Below are 14,879 nucleotides of genomic sequence, written 5' to 3'. Positions count from 1 at the left end.
TGCCTTCGGGATCTCTCCAGGCCCTGAACTCTAAACACTTGCAACTATTTGCTAAGCTCTCATGTTGCTCAGGAGCTAGTTCAGCATCCGTAGAGCTGAGATGAAGATCACGCCTGTATCTCTGGGGCCTTGTACGGCAGCAGAACATGGAACTCCTGTTGGACTCACTCGGGGAAAGGGATTCCTGACAACCAGCTTCAGCCCAGGAGGGCTGGTCTCTGCTGACTCCTGCCGTAGTTAATAGAGAGAAATCAGTGCCCCCTGAGGGCAATTCAGGGCAAGAGATTAATGCTCTGAATTACATGTTGGAGGGCTGTGATTCTCTGCTGGCTCGAGAGGAAGCCTTGTGAGACATACTCTCGTGTGCTCAAGTTGGGCTCTATGTGTCTGCAGCACCATCAGGATACTTACTCTCATTACCTATCACCTGTGCTGTAGTCCTACCTAAGTCCCATGCCCACGTGCGTTTTCAGACTGTTCTTCCCACCACATATGCCTGGGTCTTCCTATTCCAGCCATTTCTGCAGCTCAAAACTGCCTCTGCAGCACTGCAGTGACATGGAGATTAGTGGGAGGAACTGGTTAGGAGCCCATTCCCAAATTCCCATACCAAGGTGCTGCTGGCACGCTGAGAAAGGTACTGAAATGCCATCACTTGTCGTCATCAAGGGATTGTCAGCTGGGAGGCAGCTTCGGAAGGTCCCTTTGGCTGAAGGTACTCTGTGCGTGCTGCTGTACGGGCCCTTCATTTAATTCAGCACCAAAGCATAGGAAGAGGCATGAGCATTTGGGAGGGACTCGGGGCACGGTGTGACAGGTCAAAGTGAAGTATCTTCCAAGAACTGAGCAGCAGGGTGATGACTGTTGCCTAGAGGACCTTCTAAGATTGCATTTTTTGTTTTCCTTGGCAGGGGAGTTCTCTTGAAAATCAATTTCCTGTTATTTTCACTTCTTCCCTTATCCATCAGCACATTAGCTTTTCTTCATTCTTCCTTGGCTTTCCTTACCACACACACTGTTGGCCAGCTTATTCATCTGGAATCTGCCATTTGCTAACTGATCTGATTAGAGTTAATTACTAATTATTTGTATTACTACAACCCTGATGCTATACGCACCATGGGAATATAATTTAATTACAGCACAATATCAATCAGATGCATAAATTAAAATGTTCACATTTTAATATGAGCCCGTTTTCTATTTTCAGCTGTATGAGCTGCCAAGCTTGGAGGAGAAAAAAGCTGTTGCTCCAGGCTGTTGCGCAGTGAGAGATGGGCAGTTCTCCCAAATCAGGTGGAGGAATGGGGGTCACAGTTCCCAGCTGTGGTTACCTTTAAGAAGAATTCTTTCTAAAAGGATTTTTAACAAGAAAAGCTGTGATTTTACACCATTTAAGTTCTGCAGCATCTAGCAGCAAATAGTTTAACTACACGGTCTATGAACAACGACCTCTTTGTGTTCACTCTGACCTAGACAACAGGAGGGTCTTTTGCTGGAAGTAGAAATGCAAGCCAGTCCCTTTATGGCCTCTCCTTGCCATTCATCATTCTTCATATCCCTGGCATGTCTTCACTCAGCCATTTTTTTTCCCCAGCTCGCAGATTTAGGCCAGTTAGCTTATTCTTTGTGCACAAGCTGGTCTGTAACTTTATTTCCCTTTCTGAGCCATTTCCAGAGAGGGGAACAGCACTGCAGGCACTATGTAAGATGGTGGACACACCATCGACACATACATTACACAAAAGACAACGAGCCTCAAGGAACCTGACTTGTCCCTGGTGCTTTTAAGCAGACTCATTTCAGTGGGGAGAAGAGAAATCCTAGGGGGGTGTGTGGGGGTGTCTTATTTATATCTATATATCTATATATAAACCTGCTGGGAGGGAATCAAGATGAGAAAGCCAGGCTCTTCCCAAAAGTGCCCACTTAGAGCACCAGAGACAAAACACGTAATACTCCAGCTGCACATGAGAAAACAACTTTTTCCTGTCAGGGTGGTCAAACACTGGCGCAGGTTGCCCAGGGAGTTTGTGGAGTCTCCGTCCTTGGTGATATTCAAAAGCCAAGGGCACACTGTGCTGAGCAACCTGGTCTAGTTGACCCTGCTTGAGCAGGCGGGTTGGACCAGAGGACCTGGTCCCTTCCAACCTCCACCCTCCTGTGCAAATCTGTGCTTTGGTTTCACTCCTAAAGCACCTGAACTCAGCCCTGACGCCCGCTGGCAAGGATGCTGGGGCAAGCCACGATCCCAAACTCCTCCCCGAGGGTTCATCACCAAACAACGGCTCCCCGCTCCAGAATATCGTATGGCAGACACGCTCAGAAGAGAGAAAAGATCATTTTATTGCAAACATCAACTGCGGCAGGGGATGAGCCCAGGAGTCACAGGAGTTCAACCAGTAACAGAGAAACGGCACCTACAACGACAGAGAGCACTGATAAACCCAACAAAGGCAGGAATAGGCATGACTCGGTTCCCCTTTCTTTGGGGAACACCATTGACAAGGAATTGTTCATATAGCCCAGAAGAGAGAGCTATGGCTGGCATTGACTAAGGGACAGCTCTGGCACCTTATCCCCACGGGGAATGCCCTTAGAGACCTGTGTGCGTGCAGAGATGCTCAGGGCCCTCGTGCCACGCAGCAGGGCTCGATGCGGAGCCCCTGGGGAGCTCAGAGTTATTTCCAAGCCCTGCGCAGCACCATCCCTCGCCGGCCCTTGCCATCACGTTGGACTGACTTGGAGCAGTGCTGAGAGCTGGGAAAGATGGGCAGCAGAGCCTGGTACGCACCTGGGCTCCTTGACCTGCTGGACCTTCCTGCTTCTTTTAAGTCCCCATCTCTTTCTGTCTTCCTTCTTTTCTTTGCTCGATAGCATTCCTTCTCGTCTGCCCAGACCTCTTTTCTCTTTCTTTTTTTTCGGTTTCCCTTTTCCTGGGGGGAGCCTGCAAACCTTTCCATTCCCACAGGAGGATTAGGTAGGTAAAGCCAGGATCAACTAGAATCAGTTCTTGATTTAACCAAAGCTGACTCATTTTACCTTCTTTCCTCTGAAAGGCTCTTTACTTCTTCTTTTTCGCTTCCCAGGGAGTCTACTGTGGTCTCTGGGGTGGTTGGAGCCAAAGCAACGGGTTCCTACAACAGAAATGTCAGAGTCAGCGGGTGGCAAGGGACACCCTGGAGTAGTAGGTGACTGTTTGGCAAAATGCTGCCTTAGCCCTACAGAGAAGATCCCTTTGGCTGGTTTGCATTAGCCCTTTCTTCCAAGGCCCTCACTTTGGAACACAGGGTTCACACGGGTGTGTGACACCCAGTTCATTTCTGGCAGCTCAACACTGGGATAACGCGTCTTGGGTAGGAGGGGAGTTCCTGATGGAGCTGCCATACCTCTGCCATTTCGGACTCCACCACCGTGTCTCCCCCAGCTTCTTTGAAGACATCCAGAGAGGGGGATGCAGGCAGAATGGCTTCTGCCTGGTGGTCCTGGTCTGTTCTGTCTGCAGGGCCACTTTGCTCTTCCAAATGCAGGTCTAGAAAGCAAAACCATGTGCAGCAGTGATGCCTTGGAAGTAAAGCACACCGAAAGCAAAACCCACCCAAAGCCCTACACCAGTTGTCTTGTTGAGGTTTCTGGTATCCCAAGCCCCAGCCTGTGACAGCCCTCGGTTCCTCCTCATACCTGTGGCTCCGTCCGTGGGTGCTGGCGACTCCCTGGCTGATGGGCAGGAGCAGCCATCCATCTCCTCCCCAAAAATGTCACCGCGGTGTTCAATCATAAACAACACCAGCACGTTCACCTGCATATATCAACCCCATGGTCTCAACCCAGGTGCCTGAAAACGTATCGCACAGCCTTTCCCACTGCTGACCCTTGCCTCTGCGCAGACGGCTGTTGCTGTGGGGCTGCTCTTGCAGGCAGCCACCCCACCGGCATTTGCTCAAGGGAGGAGGCAGCCAGGGACCTCTGAGCAGCCAAATTCTGATGGGCCGGCAAGGCTGCAGCCGGCTGCTCGATCCAGCGTACCTTCTCAGTCACCGCCAGCATGGCCTGGAGCGGGAGCAGGTCCTCATTAGGTGGGCTCAGGAGGTTTGGCCCAAGGCAGATGGCCAGGTTGCTGGCGGTCATTCTGCTGGTGGAGGCGTTGTGGCCGATGTGCTGGAGGAGGGCCAGCAGCTGCTTGAGGAGGAGGAGGTTGGCTCCAGGCAACTTCTCGGCCACCCTGAGGGAACAGGAACTCAACGTTAATAGAGCAGATGTTGCCCACAGCCATCCCCGAAGCTTGCCCAAGGCAGGTGGGAGCCAGTGGGTGAGTTGCACAGATTTCCAGGTGCTCTCAGCCAGCGGTCAGTGCTCCTGTGCCTCAGGAAGGAAGCACGGCGTTCCTTCCTAGATCCTGATTTCCCCCAAGCCCAGGCCAGGGAAGGCTCCCTGTCCATGCCCTTTCCCCCGAAATCTAAGCCCACCGCAGCAAAAGCAAGCTGTCAGAAGACACAGCTTTTTAAGGAGACCGTCCCTTTTCAGGCAAGTCCCAGGCCTCTACCAGTCCCTCCTCAACAGGCAGGCTGCTGCCCACACTTACGCTTTCAGCTCTTCAACCTTCTCCTCCTTGCCGCTCTTCTGCATCGCCGCCATCCAGTCCTCGTAGAGGTCTGTCACGAGGAGCTTGGCAGGGATGCTTCGGAGGAAGTCCTGCAATGCCAGGGGCTCCAGGTGAGCCTCTGAACACTCCAGGCCAGGCAGGAGCTCTTCCAGCTGCAGGTCAGAAGCGCTCACCTTCAAGATGACGGCCAGCAGCAGCGCAGGCTGGCTGCCCAGGTCGACGTCGGCGCCGTGGTCCATGGCCTCTCGCAGCTCCCGAAATTCCGTTCCGCTGGCAGCTCTTCGGAATATCCCTTCCGTCGATGGTCCTTCCCGGTGCAGGACAGCCAGCAGCTCCTGCAGGAGGGGCAGGAGGACAGTTGCTTGGCTGAGAAGCTGCCTTCCAACAGCAGTGACCAAAGCGCTGCCCCACATCCTGCTCCTTGCCCCCCAAAGCATGGTCTGGGGGTGAAGAGCCCAATCCCCCATCCCCAGAGCTCCTGGGGACAGCCACGTCCCCTCTGGAGCAGCGGGAGGGAGGGCTGGGGACCCCCTGCCCAGGCTGGCTTACCTGGATGGGCCGGGGCAGGGAGCCGTCCTCCCCGCAGAGGGCTGCCAGGGGCTGTCCAAAAAGCGCCCTGCCACAGCCGGAGCCCGCCTGCCCTGGCGCCTGGGCAGCGGCCGGGGTCCTCCGCAGAGCAAAGGGCCAGGGCAGCCCCATCCTCCTCCTGCTCCTCCTGCTGTTTCCTCCTGCTGCAAAGGAAAACAGAGCAAGATCCCGTCAATGGAGACTGCCAGGCCGCTGCTCCCGGAGCCTGCCCTGCCTGCAGCGCGGTGCTGAGCAGTGAGGACGAGCAGGGAGCCAGCAGCTGGAACCGTGGCTCCAGCTCAGCGGCTCCATCTCGCAGGCTCCTGAGAGCCGGCGTGCCACCGGGACAGCCTGTCCCAGCCCTCGCCCTGCCCTCCTCCAAGCCGTGGGCAGCAGCAGAGGCTCCGTGTCCCCGCAGAACCACGTCCAGCGGCCGCTGCCCAGCGGGTGTCTGTGCTCGTCCAGGTGATGTCCTGCCTTGGGGTGCCGCACCTGCATGGCGACACTCAAGGGACAAGTGAGCACAGCTCAACCATTCGCAGGAGGTTGCCTTCCTTTCCAAAACTCACCTGGTGAGCGGCAAAGTCCGCCTCCCTTGTTCCCAGATGGGGCTGTCGGTGGCCCTTGCTTGGGATGATCCTGCAAAAATGAGATTGCGCTTAGAGAGCATCCCCGCAGCAGAAAGGGCCGCCGGCGAGCTGCCGCCCGGCACCAGCAGCCTGAGCGCAGCAGAGCTGGGACCCTGTGCCCTGTGGGGCTCTCTGCCCTGCATGGCAGGATTCCCCCCAGTGCCACCAGTGAGGATGTGCTGGCATTCCTGGTGGCTCCCCAACCCTCTCCACTCCCCGAGTGGCACCATGAGACCCTCCCCACAACCTCTCCCCACTTGCCGCACATGCCGGCACAGCCAGAGGTGGGCGAAAGGCAGCCGTTCTCACCTCTGCCTGGCCCTCGATCAGCCTCTCCAGGCTCCCGGCGCTGAATGTCCTCCACTGGGCAAGAGAGAAGGAGCGGAGGAAGGTGAGCAGCGATGCCTCTGCCGCTTGCTCGGCTGGAGGACCAGGGCTCGGGGACAGAGCCCAGATTGGGGAGACACTCACGGCGTGGCGGCGGCTCAGCTGCTTCTCCAGGGGTTTGAGGGAGGGGAGATGGGTCACCCGGGCTTGCTTTGCTCCTTCTGGTGTCCTGTGGACCGGGAAGGGACAGGGAGAGAGCTGGCTGAGCCCCGAGCTGCCCCTTCTCTCCTGTCAGGCAGCTCTCCCCGAGAGCTCCTGGCAGCTGCGAGGGCACCTCTCCCCAGCTGGGGAGCTGTGTTCTCCCATCAGGCTGCGCCTGGAGCATCCCCCTTTGGCTTACCCCAGCAGCGTGCCCACCCACAGCTCCTTCAGCGCCTGGGAGCTGCAGAAAGAGAGGAGAACCAGCGTCAGGCCCCGCTGCTTCAAAGCCCGTGGGCAGAGGCGTGTTTCTGTGTAGCCCTGTGCCGTGGGGAAGGACAGAGGGGCAGGACGAAGAAGCCCCGTGGGGCAGGACAGGGACTCTGCCCAAGCCCTGGCTCCCTGTGTCCTGCCAGAGCAGGACTTTTGCCCTTCTCTTCTGGGCACGGTTGGGAACCTCTCCCACCCAGCCATGGGATGTGGCACCACGACTCACCCAAAGGCGACAACGCATGAGCCGGTGGGCCAGACGAGGATGAGGATGTCCTCGTCGCCGCCTTCCTCCTCCTCTTTTTCCTCCCCTGCTGCCTCCTTTCTGCCGCTCAGCACCCACAGCTGGTCCAGGGCCAGGCGGAGCTGTGGGCGCAGGCTGGTGCCGCGTCTGCAGAGAGCAGAGAGGAGAGGCAGGCGGTGAGCTGGGGGTGTCCTCCTCGGGGTCCCCCCGGGCCGAGCCCTGTCCCCCACCTGCCCTTGGGACAGACATCGATGGGCGCATCCAGCACCAAGGGGCCGGGGCCTGGGGCTGGGGCCGGGGTGTCCCGGGGCTGGGGCCAGGGCCAGGGCTAGGGCTGGGGGAAAGGCAGCTGGGCTCTGAGGGTCTTACTGCAACTTGGCGATCACCAGTTCCTCCTGGAGGAGGAGAAGGCGTCTCTCGCTCCTCTTGCGGCCCCGGGTCAGCCGCACGTCCGCGCTCAGCACCGCCTCGGCGTCGGCGAGAGCCTCCCTGCAGAGCAGAGAGCGGCGGGCATGAGAAAGGCCGCTGCCACCGCGGGTCCCGGCCGTGCCCCCGAGGCACAGGGAGAGCTCACCTGGAGCCGCAGCAGCAGTTGGCCTGGCCCATCCTGCCCGGGAGAGGAGGACCCTTGCCGTGGACCGAGGACGCGGGCCAGTCGGCGACAGCGGGGATGGGAGGCGAGGTGCCGGTGCCGGTTCGGTGCCGCTCGGTCAGATCCTGCCTCCTCCCAGCGCTCCTGCGTGCCAGCACAGCTCCGTGCTGCTGTCTCTGGCGGCCGTGGGCTCCAACTGACCAACATTCCGAGCCCAGCGACCAACATTCTAAGCCCAACGACCAACATTCTAAGCCCAACGACCAACATTCTAAGCCCAACGGAAAGTGGGAGGGGCACTGGGGGGAGAGTTCTTTCCAATGTGGCCGTCTCTGCCTGGCACTGGGGAGCCCAGGGCTCGACAGAGCAGAGGGGAAGGGCTTGGGACTTCTGCAGTCTTTCTTGCTAGGACCTTCATGCCCCAGAACTGTGCATTTCCCTAAGCCACTGTGTCTTAGTCACAAGTGTGTGGCTATCCCTGGATTCCCCTTGCTTGTCTATGTAGCACCCTTCCCATTCCCGCCCTTCATGCACATCTCCCTGTGCCACTGCGATGAGGATTAGAATTGTGTGGGTTTTCTCTAGCCAAAGCAGTGGTCAAATTGGGGAGGCTCTCTCTTGGCATGGGACAGTGAGAAAGAAGATGACCATGCTGATAGGGTGCAGATACAGTTTCCAACTTGGTAACGGTAACTTGGTGTTTTGTGCTTTCTGCATTGCTCTGTGTGCCTCAACACTTCACACTGCAAGAGAAAGGGAATGTCATGGTCTGGACCCAGACACCAATATGGACCTCCCTCCCCACGAGAGGGAGAGTCTGTGCAGCATCACACTTTTGCTCTGCCCTCATTAAGACGAAAAACACTTTCACCCTAGACGATTCGTCCCTGAGAAAGACAGCTCTCAGACCATGCAACACTAGCTGGGACAAACATCCTCTCCTGGATAGTGGCATTAAGATAGGCTGTGTATTTTGAACCGTCTGAAGGTCATTGAAGAATGGCCTTGTGAGAAGGTAATCTTGGTGAAGCTGTCGACGGGGCTTCTACGGACATGGGCTCACACACTAACAGACATAGCCATGTGCCATTTATTCTCTTGATCAGCTAAAATATGTGATCCATTCGTGAATTGATCTCTTCCTGAATAAACCTCAAACTTCTAAAACAATGACCTAACCAGCTTGAAAAGGCCCCAGGACAGAAACTGAAGCCATAGTCTTAATGGTCACTTTCCTGAAGAGAGATACTGACTTTACAACCTCACTCTGGTTATAATCACAGGATTTATCTTTGCTGCTGCTGCTGCTTTCTCCTCTGAGGCTGGGATTTTGTTAGAGCTATTTTAGACCAGGTCCATGTGATGCAATGCTGACTCTGGTCAGGACTATTCCATGCTCCTGTCTAGAGGCTGTTGCTCACTGTTTGGAGGGAGGAAGGGAGCCTAAAACTTCCTATTTTATCACAAAACTGTCTTTTTATTGGTAGCCCAAAATATTATTGTTTTATGATCTTCTCCAAATAGAAAAATCCCTTACGTAAGTCATTTCACCTGCAGCTGGTACCACTTTCACAGCCCTCTCGATCCTCTTCTGTGAGTGCATTACAGGTACAAGCACGTGGCCATCCCGTGGGGTAGCATGTGAGCAGACAACAGAGGGCTGAAGTCTTTGAAGTGGTTTGTTGGCAGGCAAAACAAGCAGGAGAGGCTTTCCAAGCACTCATGGTGCTGCAGTCAGAAAAGCGTGTCAAGAAAATGTGTGGAGATGAGCTGCACGGTGAGCATGGGGCTGCCTGTTCCCGTCATACCCAGAAAAGTTACTGTAATTTGTGGTTCTCCTATTCTGGGCCAGTGGGATGAAGCTGGGGTATAACCTTGAGAACTTAACTGGTCGGGAACACAGAGGAAGCAGTCAAGCACAGAATCTGAGAGAAGTGTAGTCCTGAGCATGTCCTTTATCAAGGTGCCTTGAAGACATTCTCATAGTACAGCACACAAAAAAAGAATTGGGCAGCACGTGGAAGAAGACTCAGAAGAATGCCAATAATACTGCAATTTACCATAAGAAAAGTTGCAATTTCAGCATTTCTTTCTGTTCTCTGTTCATTCTAGCACTGTTCAAGACAATCTGGAATGTCCAAGAAGTGACTGTGTCTGGTCCCACAGTTAGATGAAATCTCCCAGCTGTAAAAACAGCTGCTGCTGCCTATTTATCACACAAAAACATGATTTCTTGATGGTAAGTCTAGTTCCATGTTGCTCTTTGCTAATGTCAGCAGATGTTGATGTTAATATATACAGCATCAGGAGCAACAGAAGGAATCACTGTGGCAGCTGTATTTTTTCCTCTGCAATGAAGGGCATTCCTGCCTTTTATTTGGACTTTGTCTTCAGAAGTAGAAGCAATGCACTACAGTGTACAGGTTAACATCACTTCAGTAGGCTTTTGTGAGTAAATAACAGTCCCATAAGCTCTAACAACATGAGAAATGTGGGATGTGAACTAAATACGATAAACTACTGAGTACAGGTTTTTTTGGTAAAGTACTTACACATCCATGAAGGAAAAAAACAAAATGAAAACACCATGTTTTGGGATACAACTGACATTTTCCAGCAGGAAAAATTCACTGTGTGCAGCAGAGTTCCTGCTAGGATAGCAACAGTGCACACTGCGGTTACTCTTTGGACAGTTCATGCTAGCTCATCCTACAGAATGGCCATCTTGCCAGGATGATTCTGAGTAAGAAGTTTTACTGCCTGCATGCTCTGTTAAGTTAGCCCATATTTGGGGTTTTCTGTTTGTTTTGGTTTTCTTTCTTGATGTTTGCTTGCTGTTGTGTTGCATTACAAGTTACAGGAGCCTTACATTGAAGGGAAAGAAAAACAATGTTAATGTATGAAGCCCTTTTTGTTACTCTAGTGAGCACTTACTTATGCCACTAATCCCATGAAGTTGCTTGCATAATTATGCAGCCAAGTTAGAAGTTACCCACATGAGTCAATTTACTCATGAAGGTACATCATTGCTAAGGATGATGTTGTTGTTCCAAACAAGGCAAGACAGTTTGCTTTCTCTCTCAGCACCTGCTCCTCAATAAATAGAAGAGGGCTGATCTGGAGTGAGAATTGCAATACAAACACCCAACTACCTGGAGTTTTGTTCTGCAGAACTCATGTTAAAATCGGGACTCATTCTAATTGGGGTCTGTCAAACAAATAGAAAGATAAGCCTTGCTTTTGTAAGACAAACATGAAAGAGGTTGATTATCAGGCCCGATTTCCCTTATATAGTTCACTGCATCCCAGGTTACATACATCTTTTCACTTAGAAGTCTGGAGGTGAAGTGAATGCTGCGTGTGCTTTTTTGTTTATTTATTTTTTGTTCTGTACAAAACAATCATCTCATGTGGAACCTTGCAGATGGCTTTGCAATAGATTGTAGTGGGTATATACCCCCTTACTCTAGTCTCACTTCTAGATTTCAAGTTAATTGTTCTTTTGTATTCAGAAGGAGAAAGCTTGTTCAAATACCAACTGCAATTGCCGGGAAACTGGCAGGCAGGCCTGTTGCTTTCTTTGGAGGAAAAAAAAGCAGCTAATTCTTGTATTCACAGGCAAAACATTCATAGCTTTTTAGTAGGTGATTTTTAAACTATAAAGACGTTAGAATTAGGTGAACACATCTTTGTTTTAATGTGCCTCACTCAACACTTTGTATTGTTATGTGTGAGGGATACATTTTTCATGGTCAAATTTCAGCTATGTTGCATGTAAATATAGCAGCATTTGTAAAAGCTGAGAAACACAGCATGTTCAAAGTTTCGTACAGATATGTGATGGTAACCTACCTTAATTGTCATTTTAATCAGTAAGTACATCCTCACGTATCATTCCTGAAGCAAGTGAAGTGAGGTGACAGTTAAATAACTCAGGCAATTAGACATGAAACACTGTGAAGTTTTCAGGTGGCTGCTTTTGTTTCATAAACCAAAATATCAGAAATCCATATACCCAGTCAACAAGATTTGATATAGCAGTTATTTATAGTTTATAAAGGGAAAATGGGGTTTATATGGAATATACACTTTAAGTGAATTCAAGGCAAAAAAAGTTTAAAAAAAATTAGCAGAGGAGCTATAGGTATGTTACCGATGGATAAACAGAAAGAACATACATAGGTTTATTCCCTTCATTTCTGAAGGAAGAAAACAGCTACAGTGAAAAGAAGGATGCACCAAACTAACTTACAACCAAGGGAATGTGGAATAAAGCAGCAGGAAAAAAACGGCTTTGTGAGACAGGGGTAGCAATCATCTTAAACGCCTAAGCATTTGTATGTGTTCCCTACTTTTTGTGGGTAATCGCTCATAGTGTAATAGTGTGTGTTCAAAATTCTATTCATCTTGTACTTGCATTTCACATTTTAAAAACTCATAAGCAAGACGTTTTTTATTGTTCTCCTGCAGTAGAGGTGAAATCCAGAGGCTTACAAAAGTCAGGAATCTCAGCAGGAAAGAAGAAAAAGATCATTTGGTTGTAATCTTTAAAACTAGAGTTATTCACTAAAGCCTTTTTATAAGACAAGCATCTAGAACACTTCTGTTTCACGGGAAAATAATAAAATCGGTAGAGGAATGGAAGTCTTTCAAGAAGGAAAGAAAAAAGGTGGTGCTGATGTTACCCAGCAAAAATTGTGATTTCTATCTTGGATCTTGTGGTGTTTGGTAGGGTGTTTTAGTCCTGGTTTTTGTATTGCTCAAAGTCTGTGAAAAAGCTATCATCTTATCTTGAGATACAGGCTGAAAATATATTGGCTATTGTAAAATCTCTCTTACCTCATTACATGTGGGATTGGGGGTATGGGTCTGATTTGCATTTCATGAATGTTTGGGGTTCTTTGTGTCAGGACAATATCTCACAAGGCCTTTCATGCTGAGTGCAGAAGGGAACCTGACTCACAGGTTCCTGCCCCACGGGGCTTCATCGTCCTGCCCCTTTGTCCTTCCCCTCCTCCTTGTCCTCATCCTCGCCCTCGCCCTCGCCCTCGTCCTCCCCCAGGCAGGCGGCCATGAGGCCTGCGGGGGCCGGGGCCGGGCCGGGGACGGTGTCCCTGCAGGGTCAGGCAGCAGGAAGGAGCGCCCCGGGGCATGCTGGGAGCTGTAGTCCTGGGGCACGGGGCTGCCGGGGGCCCTGGTGGTTCCCGGGGCATGCTGGGAGCTGTAGTCCTGGGGCACGGGGCTGCCGGGCGGCCATGTTGGTCTCTGCAGTCTCTGCTCCAGCTGCGGCCCGGCTGAGGTGAGGGCTGGGGCTGCCCGTGAGGCGAGCGAGGCCCTTGGGCGGGCGTGGGGGTGTGGGAGCCGGGCCCGGCTGAGGGAAGGAGAGAAGGGGCAGGGTGAGGGGGGTCGCAGTCCTGGGTTTGTGGGTTTCACACAGACTCCCTCTTCAGAAAACACAGCCTCTGTGTGGGTCAGCGGTCCCTGCAGAGCTTTAGTATTTGTAGCCGGTTTTATAAATACACAGCGGGCTCACACGGTGCTGTGCTTCTTGTAAACTGCATCGCTTTTATCCCGGCTACAGCCTGGAGGGAGCAAGTGCCAGCCGGCAGATTAAGATGGAGATGAATGCAAGCGATACACTTGCGATGGTGATCCTGCCACAAGGCACGCTGCGTCTTTGTTATAAGTTACGACGAAAATTTGTATGCCAGCCCGGGGATAAACCAATCCAGGTTTATTGTAGCAAGCAACAAGCAGGCAAAACAGCGCTGGGTGGCCGGGGAGTCTCCGCTCCACCAACGGCACACACCTGATGTGGTCACGTGTTTGACAGTTAAACAGTTAAGTGTTACATATGTATGGGAGTTGCAGGTACGCCTATACATATGCATGACCTATTCCCGCTTTGCATTAAAATTAATTCCAAGAGGTATTACAATTAGTTCCGAGAGGTATTACGATTAGTTCCAAGGGGACACTCCCTCAAGTTTATCTATCCAAGCCACGGAATCGGCCTTGGCCGGTTTCTGGGACCAGTTCCTTATTTTCTCAGAAAACTGCTCTTGAGGAGCTATATGATAAGGTAATCAAGACTGGCTCATCCTGCTTACTTAGCTCAATATCTAGTTTCTGCACTTGTTACTGTGGTTATTACGGTTAAAAGCAGCTTAGTTACTAAGTTGTAGAGATCAATATATTTTAACAATCAACAGGTTTGATGAACAAATTGGTTATGCAAAGTTTATTACAATTCCCCCTTTTTGTTTTTCTTATTTTGTTCCTCAAACTGGGCAAGAGCTTCTCGAGCTAGGGAGAGAAGGGGAGTTTCTTTAACAATTTCGTCTTCTTCTAGGTGCTTATAGTGTCTTCTTATCAACATTAGGTGTACAGCTTCTAATCGATTTTTTATCAATCCAGTAATTCTATTCAATATACAAGGTGCAAAGGTTAATATTAACATTATGAGAACTAGGACAAAACTAAAAGCCTAAGTTATGTAGACATGGGTCTCTGGGTACGAGTTGACATAACGATTGATTAAAACTTGGGGCCCCGGTAGCAATTACTTGCTGTAATATCATTTGATCCTCCCACCTATAGAGCGTCCATTTATAAGGTTGGTGGGGGTTCCCTTTACCCTGGGTTATCCCTATCAGCATTAGTAACAGTCTTATCATCCAAATGCTTAATCTTAAGTTCAAGAAAAGTGGTGTACCCTTACCCTTGCGACAGGTATTCCGAGGTTGTTGATAATCATTTTGGTTTTTGTCTTTACCCCTGGTGAGAGATGGGAGACTTCGGGGAAGCTCTGAGGACGTTTTGTTTGGGAGTAATAAGTCAAGAGGCTCCGTGAGCCTTCTCTGGAGGTGGTTCATCAACTTTAATCCGAACAGCAGTACGTCTCTGCCTTCTTCTCTGCCTACTCTGTTGCTTAGAGCAGTGAGGTGTACCATCTTCTCGGCAGCAGTCGTATTCTTCAGGGGAACCTCCTTTATATTTGATTCGCTTTGACTTATATGCGTCCCAGTTTTTATCCTTCACTTTCTAAGCTCCCCACCCCACTCTGACCACTGTTCGTCTGCAAGATATTGGCAGTATTTCAGCCTTCGTTGAACACGGCTCGTTGGCGTAAAGACAACACCTCTCAGGGTTTATGCCTTTAGCAAAAATATCCCACCACTCTTTGGAGTCCTTTGTAATTTTCCCGGTTGATACTCCCACACGTAATGCTTGCTCAGTTAATTCCCGTTTGTAATAATAACATTCGTGGCAAATACCACTAGAGGGGAATACCCATAGGAGCAATGTGTGCACCACTTTTCTCTACAGAGTTTACACCTGTAACATACAAAGGGATAACATATACAGTGAGGATCTTTACAAAAGATAGTCTCACTCATCCGCTTTTCTTCGGAACTTAATTTTCAAGCTGTCAGGGTCTCTGGTCGC

At 51.1% G+C, this 14,879-nt stretch overlaps 1 long non-coding RNA gene across 1 annotated transcript in view; it reads right to left on the bottom strand.

Annotated features, from left to right (window-relative positions):
- The window catches only part of LOC142044276 (uncharacterized), a 35,155-nt gene extending 21,955 nt beyond the window's left edge, over positions 1-13,200 (bottom strand). Inside the window, exon 1 of the long non-coding RNA XR_012654288.1 lies at positions 13,099-13,200. This is a non-coding gene — a long non-coding RNA (uncharacterized LOC142044276). The remainder of the gene's footprint in view (positions 1-13,098) is intronic.
- Positions 13,201-14,879: the final 1,679 nt, after the last annotated feature.

Source organism: Buteo buteo, chromosome 24 (assembly GCF_964188355.1).
Source record: "Buteo buteo chromosome 24, bButBut1.hap1.1, whole genome shotgun sequence".
Classification (NCBI taxonomy): domain Eukaryota; kingdom Metazoa; phylum Chordata; class Aves; order Accipitriformes; family Accipitridae; genus Buteo; species Buteo buteo.
The sequence above is the reverse complement of the archived record's forward strand: the minus strand, read 5'-3'. Positions and strand labels throughout refer to the sequence as shown.